This window comes from Euprymna scolopes, chromosome 4, assembly GCF_053919585.1.
Source record: "Euprymna scolopes isolate OS-2025 chromosome 4, ASM5391958v1, whole genome shotgun sequence".
NCBI lineage: Eukaryota > Metazoa > Mollusca > Cephalopoda > Sepiida > Sepiolidae > Euprymna > Euprymna scolopes.
The window spans coordinates 136569270-136581570 of NC_136485.1; the positions used below are offsets into that span (position 1 = coordinate 136569270).

The 12301-nt window shown below is 35.9% G+C and overlaps 1 pseudogene; it reads right to left on the reverse strand.

Annotated features, from left to right (window-relative positions):
* Positions 1 to 10931: 10931 nt before the first annotated feature.
* LOC145273451 (5S ribosomal RNA) lies at positions 10932 to 11050 on the reverse strand (annotated as a pseudogene).
* Between the last annotated feature and the right edge of the window lie 1251 nt (positions 11051 to 12301).

The following is a 12301-nucleotide window of genomic DNA, read 5'->3' on the forward strand; positions in this document are numbered from 1 at the left end:
TTAGTTTAATGTAGTTGACAAATGAGTTTCTTGAGGTCAGAAATATTTTGGAAGATCGAGATGAACTGACGACTTCAGACGTACCCAGCCTTAAAAGGACGTAGATGTGAACCTTGACATGTAAAACAAACCCAGGGTTAAGCCGATATATTTCTGAAACTTTGGTTGGTTGGTTGTTTTAATTTTACGGCATATCAACCCTTTTCGGGTTATTTAATGCCGAATCCAAAGATTTTGAAGAAAAAAAATTTAATAGAATATATTTGTTGTTTTCAAGTCGGTTTCTATTTAACCCATAGTTGGAACCCTAACAGGTTCTACCACTCCGGGTCAGAGTGGACCTGGGAGCAATGGTAATTAAAGGGTGGCTCCACACTCCCCAAAGCTCGCAAGCTATGGCCTCACCATTGAATATAGTTTAAGGTCATAATCCGGACCCCCATTGAGGAGCTTTTACACTCTGCAGGGGGGGGGGGCAGTCGGTGTATTCTAATACCCCACCGACAAGGCCTGTGAAACTTTGGATTCTGAGTTTTCTTATTGTTCTTGTGTTATGTTTTATCTATTTTTCTACTTGTGTATTCGTGTGCCCTCCATCGACGATAGCCAGCTTGTCGGTATATGATCACTTGCTGTCACACTGGTATATACTATGTCAAGATATATTAGAGCCTTCTTACCGTACATGTTTGACACAGATGGAACGATGATTAGTGCTCACATGTTAGCAATTATAACCCGTTCCGAGGATATATCTTTCATTTACGGATAAGCAAATAAAGGAAGATAATAATAAAAATGCCAAATGAGTCGTTTAAGCAGGTTTTATGTTTGATTTTGGGTCACATATTTATTTTGTACACAAAGTTTTAAAATATTTATGAAAATGATCTTGTAAAACAGACGTCATTGTAAATAAACATGTAATCGGGAAATGTTATCAAGTGCTTCTTCTTATGTGCGAGAACCATACGAGTCTAAAGTCAAGATCAAGCGTTGAATTCCGTGAAAACGAATTTAAGAACAGAAATGAATTACAAGTTAACAGCATGTGATCCCATTAACTTCGGGTGTTCACGTTGTGTATTCTAAAATGAACGATTATTACTTCGCACCCTCAGGTGAAAGGTGTTTGATCTCTCAAAATATACGAAAAGATTATTTGGGGATTTGCATAGCATTTCATACATGTGTTCAGAATAACATAACACCTCTCAATTATGTTCATGTACACGCGAGACTTTAATAAAATATTACCAAGCGTTCATTTTTTATGGATTTCACAAATGATACATAAAATTCAATAAAGATCTGCGCCATTTCGTGCTTTAATTCCATGACAGTAGTGGAGATTATGATTTCTAAACAAGCATGAGTCGAAAGAAAGACCACAGAGACTTAAGTCAATTTTCTTTTCTCTAAGCTAGGAATATACTACAGGAAATATTAGATCGTTATAACGATGATATTTAGGGAAAAGTGTGTAAGTGTATATATATATATATATATATATATATATATATATATATATATATATAATGGATTCTCCCGTCGTGTTCGACGCATGAGAGCCAAAAATTCGCTCGGTTTCATTCTGCCTTCAATGCTTGTGCCGCATGAGTAACACGAGGCCAGCTATGCTCCCACAAACCAAGCCGCACGACTCACAGGATACAGATATATATATATATATATATATATATATATATATATATATATATATACATATATATATATATGCAATATGACTATATATATATATATACACAATATGACTATATATATATATATATATATATATATATATATATATATATATATATATATATATATATATATATATAGTCATATTGTATTATAATAGAGAAATAGAAGCATGAAATGTAATGTGGTCAAGATTTACACATGGAAAAGTAAAAAGGACTAATTGTTAAACTGGAAAAGAAAAGGACAAGATATACTTGTACAAATATAATAAATTTATAACTTAAAATATTGCAGCATTAAGAATTGTTTTAAAAATTCAATTGAAGCTAATATAATCAATTCTTAATGCTGCAATATTTTAAGTTATAAATTTATTATATTTTTTACTAGAATTTCTTGTCCTTTTCTTTTCAAGTTTTAACAAGTCCTTTACTTTTGCATGTTTAAATCTTACGCGAATTATTTTTCATGATAACATTTTTTCTATTGTAATCAATGATTTTTGCATGCTTCCCGTAAGTTCACGTGTTCTTTGTTCAAATTAACTCTTTTATTTGCCCCCATGAATATAAGATACACCTATGTAATAACAATGTACGACACTTGTCTACTTTCATTGTCTCTGTTTCACTTTTTACTTCTCTTTTCGCGACAGCAGTGAATTAGTAGCAACACTAGTCGCTGAAGTGACTTTGTTTCTATTGAAACCAGTGATCAGAAACGTCGATCACCTCTTTACGATTTTTTTACGATTTTGAACATCACTAAATTAACCATAACTTTTGTTTTACTGAGCGAAATTTGAAAATTCTTTCTAAAAGTATAGCTGAGTAGGTGATTTATAAACTTGAATAATTATTTGAACTTTGGTAAAAAAAGGCGAAACTTTAAAGCAGTTTTAAATGGCTAAAACGGCCATTTAACCATATATTAAAACACTTTCGCGTTTGAATGATATTAAACCGCTAAGCATGTTTACAGCAGTAAACAAAAATCGTTTAATCTTTCAGATGTTCAATATGCCACCCTTAAATATTATTTAAGGGTTTATCGAAAACGCCGACACTGGATGTGGCAGTAATTCTGATTTTACTAATGTCTGTGAATGCGTCATAAATGTAATCTGTCAACTCATTTATTGTTTTCGTTCCTTCTAGACCTTGTCCGTACAGTCCCCCGAAAAATAAAATTCCTTTGAAATCAGGTTAGTAAACGTGATGGTCATTCAATACTGAATCTTCATCCGAAATTACACTGTGGAATAACTTTATTATTCCCTTATGCAAAGAGCACAATATGTGGTGGTCTATCATGATAAAATAATAATCTATCACAGTAAGGTTTGAGAAGATTGATGCCACCTTACTCTATATAATCAAGCACTACCGTGTTTGAATGATACATGTATTTAACTTGCTTATAGGAATTTACTCGTAAAAGATGCAAAAATAAAGCATAATGCATCGAATTTTTGTTTTCATGTTTAATTATACACAGGAAAATAAAAACTGATATATGTCGAAGATTTTTCAATGGAATCTGTCCTCTTTCAAATTAATATAAATGACCGAAACATTAAAGAGGCATATAAATTTGGATTTCCTAAAAACTCAATCATTTATAATTGTCTAATTCATATGTAATTACGTATTATACTACAAATTTTACTTTGTTCACTGAAATTAAGCAGCGAGGATGGAATAAACTTTTAACGACACTTACATTCAAAATAATCTACCGTTACCATTAGTATTATAAGTTCATCGAACGTAAATGTGGCGGTCATGCGCGGACCCGTAAGAATTGTGTCAATAACTTAGTTGAGCCCAACTACGTGTGAAATGAGTTCGTTCAAGTGCTAAAAAAAGACGACGCTAGAGTTGTTTACAAAGGTTGCTCTGCTAGTGTGCCGGGTCGTATCGACGGAATTGTTTCCACTGTGTTGATTCGTATCAACGTAGTTGTTCGGGATTGTGTCGGGTCTTGTTGACGAAAGTGTTTTGTACCGTGTCAGCTTACACCGACGGTATTCCTGGTGTTGAGTCGTGTAGACGGAAGCGTTCGATTTACGTTCGTTGTTCAATTAACGTAATGATCATCGCAGTCGAATGTATTTGTTTAATTGGGTAACTCTCTTCTCTTGTAAAGTTACAGGCTATTTAAGCCATTATGACATTCCATACAACCGTATAACAGTCTTTGATGGCAGTAACTCCGGACGGTCAATAGTGAAATGACTAATGAAAGCTGAGCCGACATGTAAACTGAGTGGGGTGAAACGTATCGAATGCGCTTGCCAGGCGGTAGATATACTGTGTACCAGCAATTATGTGAGGAATACAATACATTCTGATTTTTAAGGCGTGAGAAAAACATTGTTCACAAGATTTGTTTTAGATGCCTTCACCGCACGGAACCAGTAAGCAACATGTTACTTTAAAACAGATGAAAGGTCGATTCTTTGTGAGAAAACTATCCTAGACTTGCGGTACTGTTTGGCAACGATTAGATAGGTACCTTCAATGTACATGTATTGCTAGATTGACTGAAGATCCGGAAGAAGTATTACAAACATTCTCACTTGCGCCAAAAACAGAAAAAAATGCACTAGAGTTACAAAGCAGATCGCAGTAGTTGATACAGATATTTCCTCGCAGTGTTATAAATTTAGTGGACCCAAACGTAGCATTGTCTACTGGATCATTATGCAGTCAGAGATGCTGGTGTTACGTCCTGAAACGAGCAGAGGGGGGGTAGGGATTCAATGCCAACCTTACTCACTAATCTTTTGTAAATGGTGCATGGATAGTTGTATCTGTTTCAGTTAATGGAATACCACGCAACAGAAAACATGCGCGTTTAACATGGTGGAATTATTGCTCCATCTGTGAAGCCAATCATTTCTTCATATGAACAAACAGCAACGTGTTGACTGGCTAGCATACCTGTCATCAAGAAAAGGGCTGTTTTTCAGTATCAAAGACTGGCTTAACTGTATGAAAAGTTACGCTACATTAAGCATCAATGTCAAGTATTTTATGAATAAACAAATAGAACATTTTATAGTAGTTGATATCATTTGATGTTAACTGAGTAATTTAAGAGAACATCCATGTCTGGTCGCAATAAGAACCTGTGACAAAGCGATCTTTATGTGCGTGACTACTAAATATATATATATATATATATATATATATATATATATATATATATATATAATATGTAGGGATATGCTATGAATTCAAACACGTAGCTACATTTTTATAATGGTTTAGACGATATTATTAGAGATATACACTAATTAAATATATACTATATAAAATTTATATATATATGTATTTTTGCTCTCGTACACTGGATGTCTGGGTGGCGATTCTTTCCTTGATATACCAATCCTGACATAGTTATTAATATCGTGCACAGCGAGGGCTTCTTTCTTTTTAATTCCCCTGACAATAGGGATTGTACCTGTAAATTCACCCTTGTCTGTTCGTCTGTCTGCACTTTTCTCAATATCTACGCCTTGGAAATTTGTGAAATTTTGCACACACATTAAACATGATATACGTAAACAAAGTAACAGAACGGATATTCCGGAAAAAACTTCGGTTACCTCCCCTAGGGGTGGCCTTTGAGTTAAAATGGCTAAAATATACACTTTTGCGCTTATTAAAAAAAATTGATGACTTTATAAAACTTTCTGAAAAGTTGTAACTAACTGATTCCTATATAATTTTGTTTGACTATACTTCACGATAACCTTTAAGTGTGCCCCAACGGCTCTCTAAGGGCTAATACAAACACTGCATTTTGGGGGTTGTTTTACCATATTTGTGCAAAATTTGCTGTGTATGTTTATTTAGCAGGAATTCATGGTGCTGAACTCAAATTAAAATGTTACGGCTTTCGGAATTTTAGGGGCTAAATGGGGGAGAGCAAATGATGGACTTAGTCATTTCTTTTTTCCATTGTAGATAACTCGCATATACATATGTTAAGACATAAAACTGCACCGTTTGTTGATTCCCAGTATGATGTTATGTGCCCGTGGGTGGGGATCAAATGCATGCTTTAGTTGTTGTTTTTTTTTCATTTTTGTTCTTCGCATTAATTTTGTTAAACCTTTTTTTTATCAGGATAGAGCACCACCATATAATGTTTTTAGCAGAAGAGACTAATCGTCACGGGCATGGAATATGTGCCTACATTAAAGATGGCTTCCCGTGTGGCAGGGATATCTCCAGGGAAAACCCTAATTTACTTTATATGTGCTTACACTGCTGCATTTATATTTACCCTATATCGCCCCCGCAACAGCGGAGTTACTATCTTTAAGGGTATATCTGAAAAAAATAGACTACTTCCTGTCTGCACATCCCTCGTCCAACATTCACATTTGCTATGACTTCAATGTCCATAACGTGGAATGGCTGACTCACTCAAATAAGACAGATGATGAGGGGAGGTTCTGTGATGATTTTGACATTGTCTATGACCTCACTCAGATTGTTCACGAGCCAAACCGTGTGACCGATACTACTGGTCAGTATACAAGCCTTCTAGACCTTTTTCTCTCAACTTCCCCTGAGCTATGTTCATGTTCCGTTCTATCTCTTCTAAGATCCTCCAACCACTCCTTTGTATCAGTTAAGATAAAAACGAAATGCAATAAGTCTTCATACGTATCTCTCCACCTTACTGTATACCGATACTCTATGGCTGACTGGGATAACCTCCGTACATTCATATCTGACCTACCTCTGCATTCCATGTTTAAAAAGGATGTGTCCTCTATAGTATCAGACCTGACCGAATGGTTTATTGTAGGCATAGACCGATTCATACCATCCAAAATTCCAGCAAAAACCTAACAGCCAGCCATGGTTCCCCCCTTAATGTACTGCTGCAATCTCGCACAGAAATCACTTTTTCCACAGCTACCAACGTAATAGATGAACTGAGACTAAAGCTGCTTTCAAGAATGCCAGCAACCACTGTAAAAGAGTAATAAAATATGCAAGAGAGCTATATGCCCAGTCCGTTAAATCCAAAGTAGCTGATCAACGGCTTGGTTCCCACCAGTTTTGGCAAATAACAAATAGGATCCTAAACAGAAGCGTGCGCTCTATCCCAAATATTATCAATGGACCAAAGGTCATCTCGTCAGCATCATACAAGGCCAAACTATTTGTCAAGAACTTTGCAGCTAATTCTACCCCATGCGACGAAGGCCAGCGTTAATGCCGGAGGCCCTCAGGGGTCCATCTTTGGCCAAGCTCTCTTCCTAGTCTACATCAATGATCTCCCAAAACACATACTTACATCATTTGTTGACAACGATGCTGATGACACGATCATCTACGGCAACACATCAAAGGCTGTAAATGAGAAAGTTCTCTCTGATTCTATCTCCTCTGATCTCGAGGGCGTGGTACAGTGGGGGAAGAAGTGGCTGGTTACCTTTAACGCATCTAAAACCAAGCTTTTATCTTTATATCATCAACGCTCTAATCCCCATCTGGCATCAATTGAGACGGATGGATCTCCTTTAGGGGAGGCCCCATGTTTTGACAAGCTTCTGGGTTTGACCTTTACTCCTGATCTGAAATGGAACACATACATCAAGTCTGTTGCCAAGGTCCCTGGGAAAATGGTGGAGTCCTTCTACCGCTCCAGAAGATACCTCACTACTGATGCAATTTACTATCTATATAGAAGCCAAGTACGTCCAAGGATGGAGTACTGCTGCCATAGCTGGGCAGGAGCTGCTAAAAACAGCTTATCCTGCCTTGACCGAGTACAAAATAGACTTCGTGGTTTAGTGGGGGGAAGCTTTTTCCTCTTCCCTGCAACCTCTCTCCCATAAAAGGGACGTCGCGGGGCCATCTTTGTTTTATCGCTATTTCCATGACAGGTTCTAGTCTGAGCTTCAATCTCTAATCCCCCCTCGCCAATCTTTCACGAAAAACACCCGTCTAGCTGAAACCATTGTCAATAATTTCCCCACTCTTTATCTGTGGCTAAATCAAAACGTAGATTCCATGAACAAAGCTTCTCTCTGAGAACTGCACGTCTGTGGAACTCTTTATCGCTTGCCTGCTTCCCTCCTGACTTCAGCTTGGATGTCTTCAAGTCCAACATAAACAAATTCCTGATGAACCGCCTCCTTAAGTAATGACATTTTATCAAATCTCCAATACTAATGAATACTGCAACACTATCCCGTTGATTACTGTACACAAAATAACCCTTATCCTTGATTGGCTTCTGGACCTTACTTGGTGACTTCCATGTAAAAAAAAAATATATTCCGAAGTGTAGTTTCGGAAGAAGATTCAGTAACGAATGATCACCACATTTATTGAATGATATGAATCGTTTTTTTTGTTTTTTTTTTTGGTGGCCGGGGGTTGGAACGGACAACGTCCAGCAAGAAAGAAAACAGTAAATGAGTGAAAAGATTGCATTTATGGCACATTCACTTACATTAGTAAGAATCGGAATTACTGCCACACTTTGTGTCAGCGTGTTCTGTTACAAGTTTACAAATATTAAAGCAGGACATATTGAACATCTGAAGAATTCAACGATGTATGTTTACTGCTGTAAACATGCTAAAAGATGTAATACATGCACATGTATTAGGAATTTCCCGCTGTATCAATGTTTAAATGAATATTCCATTATACCTGAATACCTATCTTTGGCTCACCGTGCATATGTATTTTTTAGTTCACCATTGTTTAAAAATGCCAAGATTCTAGAAATTAAAAAATAAAAAAACAAAGTGCTAACATGAAACTGGACTACTTATCCGATTACCACTGTCGTCGTAATTGTTCAATTCTAAGTATATTTTAATAGGTGTTTGTATTTAAACAATGGTTATTATACAAAGTGTTAAGTTTAAAATGCTTCTTCAACATTTTCAAGTAAGACTAGACTTAAGTCGAATAGTCATATATTAGAACATTTTGCCCGATATGTCCAAGATGTTGCCACTCATATTTAATATATACACAGAATATCCACAAAGATTTAAGTGTAGATGTCGCTGCATATAATAGACATATATTTCTCTTAGGGTGTCTGTCTCTCTGTAAGCCCATTGCCTTTTTATCGGAAACTACTATACCAATCTGCCTGAAATTATGTACGAAATTTGTTTTTATAATATGCAGCCACATAAGTAATAAAATATCCGTTTCAGGCACATCGTGGAAGAAATCGGGATTAGTAGTTAATGCTAAAATGAGCTCAAATTTGGCATGAAGCTCTCATACAAGGTGAACGAGTTATAGCATGCCATTGTTTTTACAGGAGGCAACGTCACTTCCAATACACACGCACACACTCACACCCTCACTCTCACAAACACACACACACGCACACACACGCACACACACACACACACACACACACATATATATATATATATATATATATATATATATATATATATATATATATAAAGGAACAAACAGAGTTATATTTTCATCAATGTTTCGTATTTATTTTGAGACTACCTATGGATCAATGGCGAAATAATGACGAAACGTTGATGAACTGTTTTGTCAGGATACTATTTCCATTATCTCATCATACATCTATATATCTATATACCTCTCTCTCCCTCCCTCTCTCTCTCTCTCTCTCTCTCTATATATATATATATATATACATTAAACGTGACGTAGCTCTCTATTTATATGCAAATATGTATATATATGCATACATTACAAGTGAAGTATCTATCTAAGTGTATGTATATATATATATGTATATGTATGTGTATGTGCATGTATGTGTGCGCGCGTGTATTTATCTTAACTGATAAAATGTGTACACAAAACTGATGCCGCCTCATACTTTGCAGCTTCCATGCACAGACTCAAGTCGATGTGAAATTATTTTTTGCGTTTGATTCTATGCCTATATATATTTGACAGGTATACGTCTCTCCACGCGATTGTTGTTCTCAGTCTCATAGGAAGAAAATGTTTTATCTTCTATAAAACAGCGTTTTAGTTTAGATCGACAAGCTAATACTTCTAGCTGAGTTAAAAAAAACAGACAAGTTACGGATAAATGACATATTAATGCTATTATATAATATCAGAAGTCTATTATCTTATAAAGAACTATGTATTGTCATTAATTTTAATATATAAACCAAAATATGTATGTGGAGAACAAATTACGTTATCAATAGAAACTAGAAGTAAGTGAAATCGTTATATTACTGCGAATAATTGTCAGCAGCTGCCTTACACTTTGAAATGCAGTTTCCATGGTGTTAACCAAACTAAACATAACTTATTAAATTATTAAACACTCTATAATCATTCATATACTGATTGAAACATACATTTATTTAATGAAAGATAATATATTGATTATAAGAAGCAATGAATTGTTTTGATATGTCAAATGATACTTCAATAGTAATATTATCTCTGTAATAATTTAAAGTCGATTTCCAACTTTTCATCAGTCATTATTAGGGTTATGACAAGAGAATATTCTTTTCGTTATTATTCCTCTCGAGTATATAGCAGTTGATATCTTATATGTTTTTAGATAGAGTGATGTGCTTCTCAATTGATTAACGGTGTCTAGCTGTGTCGGATATATATAGAGTCAAAACAATGCTGAGGATGTTCTGTTGCTATAGCTCTAGTCGTTATATATGTATAAATACAAACTAGATGTAGAATACTGCTATTGTTACGCCTCATGTCAACTTTTTCTGAAAGCTGACTTTGTGTCGTACGCATTCAATAACCCATACATTTATTCGTTGTGCTTGTCTCTTCACAAATGGCCACAAATTAATAGACACCCATGTAATTTTGTTGGCATCTACCATCAGTAAATATTACCCCTCAGGTACCTGGGTCATCGTTGTTTTTTTTTTGTTTTTTTTTTGCAGGTTTACATATTTTATTTTAATTATCACACATTTACCTTAATAAACAGTAGCAATATATTACAATATTGGCTTTCAGCCTTTATAGGGGAATTGATTTGTTATCATCTTATTTTTGTATTTGTGTGCAGTCAGTAACAACCCTATTCACGGTTTAACCGACTTCCTCCTTCGGAGGACGTTTCAAGGGAGTATGAAATTCACAAGCGGTCCCCAGTCCCATGTATATCCCCGTTAGGGGAGATGATGACGTTAGGTGTTTGCAACTTTTTGCAGAGAGGTGTCGACGTCCTCCTAGATACAGCACCTGGACTTCCCAAATTGGTCGCCCATTTTAGTAATGCCCAAGCTCAACCTTGCTTGACTTCGGTGATCTGACGGAAACCGGTGTGTCAACGTGATTATGCCGTATATTATATATACATTTTCGTATAGCCTAAAATGATTGAGAATTACGTAAACAACAAACATTGTCAAATATATGCGTTGTGAAATATTTTTCGTCGTTATAGGGATTATTAGAATATACTTCTGTCTGTTTCCCTATTATTCTTTATGTCGTTGTTTTTTTAACCTCACTTCATACGGGTTTTTTTAATCAGATGAAGTAAAACGCACTGCACGGTATTTTTCTTTAATAGAATTCAGGTATTATTATTGGCTTACAAGAAGCTTTCACAGAGATCATAAATGATCTCTCTTTGAGAACAATCTGTGGTGTTCCCTTGAATCTGAGTGACAACAAGTCTCCCCAGAGTTCCAGTACTCTCCCCCTCTTTTGATAGCATTTACAAATAAATTTTCATTATCACAACAGCCGCTTACCATTGATTTCTCACTAGCAGCAGTTGTTGGCGTCTATTGGAATTTGAGTGGAAAGTAAGCCTCCTCAACGTACCAGTTCTCTTGGCGTTTGTTTAGCGGATGTCTGGTGAGCGCTCTTTCCTCGATCTTTCCATTCTGCTTGAGCATTCCAGGATATTTGACATCATTCATTTGTGGGGGCGATTGGGTAATAAAAGAAAGTATAATTAACAGCATTTCGCTTGGTTCCATGTAACGTTTCGTGTTTTTTCTCTGCAGCAGCTCGTCTGGGTCGCGTATGTGGCTCGTGTATTAGTCTCCACATTCATGTTCATTTTTAATATTTCAGCTGTTTTCATGATTGTTATTCGTTGTATATTCCAGTCATTCCTCTGATTGGAATTTCTCTGACTCGTTTTCAATGTTTTTTCGGAATTGTTCCTAGTGCTCCTACTATTATAGGTACTATCTTGATTTTTTTTCATTAGTCATATCCCTTTCAGCTCTCCGGATAGGTCTGTGTATTTGCTCGGTTTCTCCTTTTCTTTGATATTTATCCTGTGGTCAGCTGGGACGGCAAAGTCTACGATTTAACCGGACTTATATTTCTTGTTAATTATTACCACATCCGGTCTCCTTGCTTAGGTGGGACCATCCGTTTGTATTTCCATGTCCCATGGTGATTCGTTGCCGGCTTATGCTTGTACCATTTGACTGTGCGTTAAACATGCACTTGTGTGCGCAATTTACAGTGTACTGCATTTCCCACTTGGTCGGGCCTATTGTTGTATTTTTGTTTGGGCTTGTTTGCTACATTCATTTACTACATTGTTTTTCGTTTCGCCTGTTTGTCCACAGAGT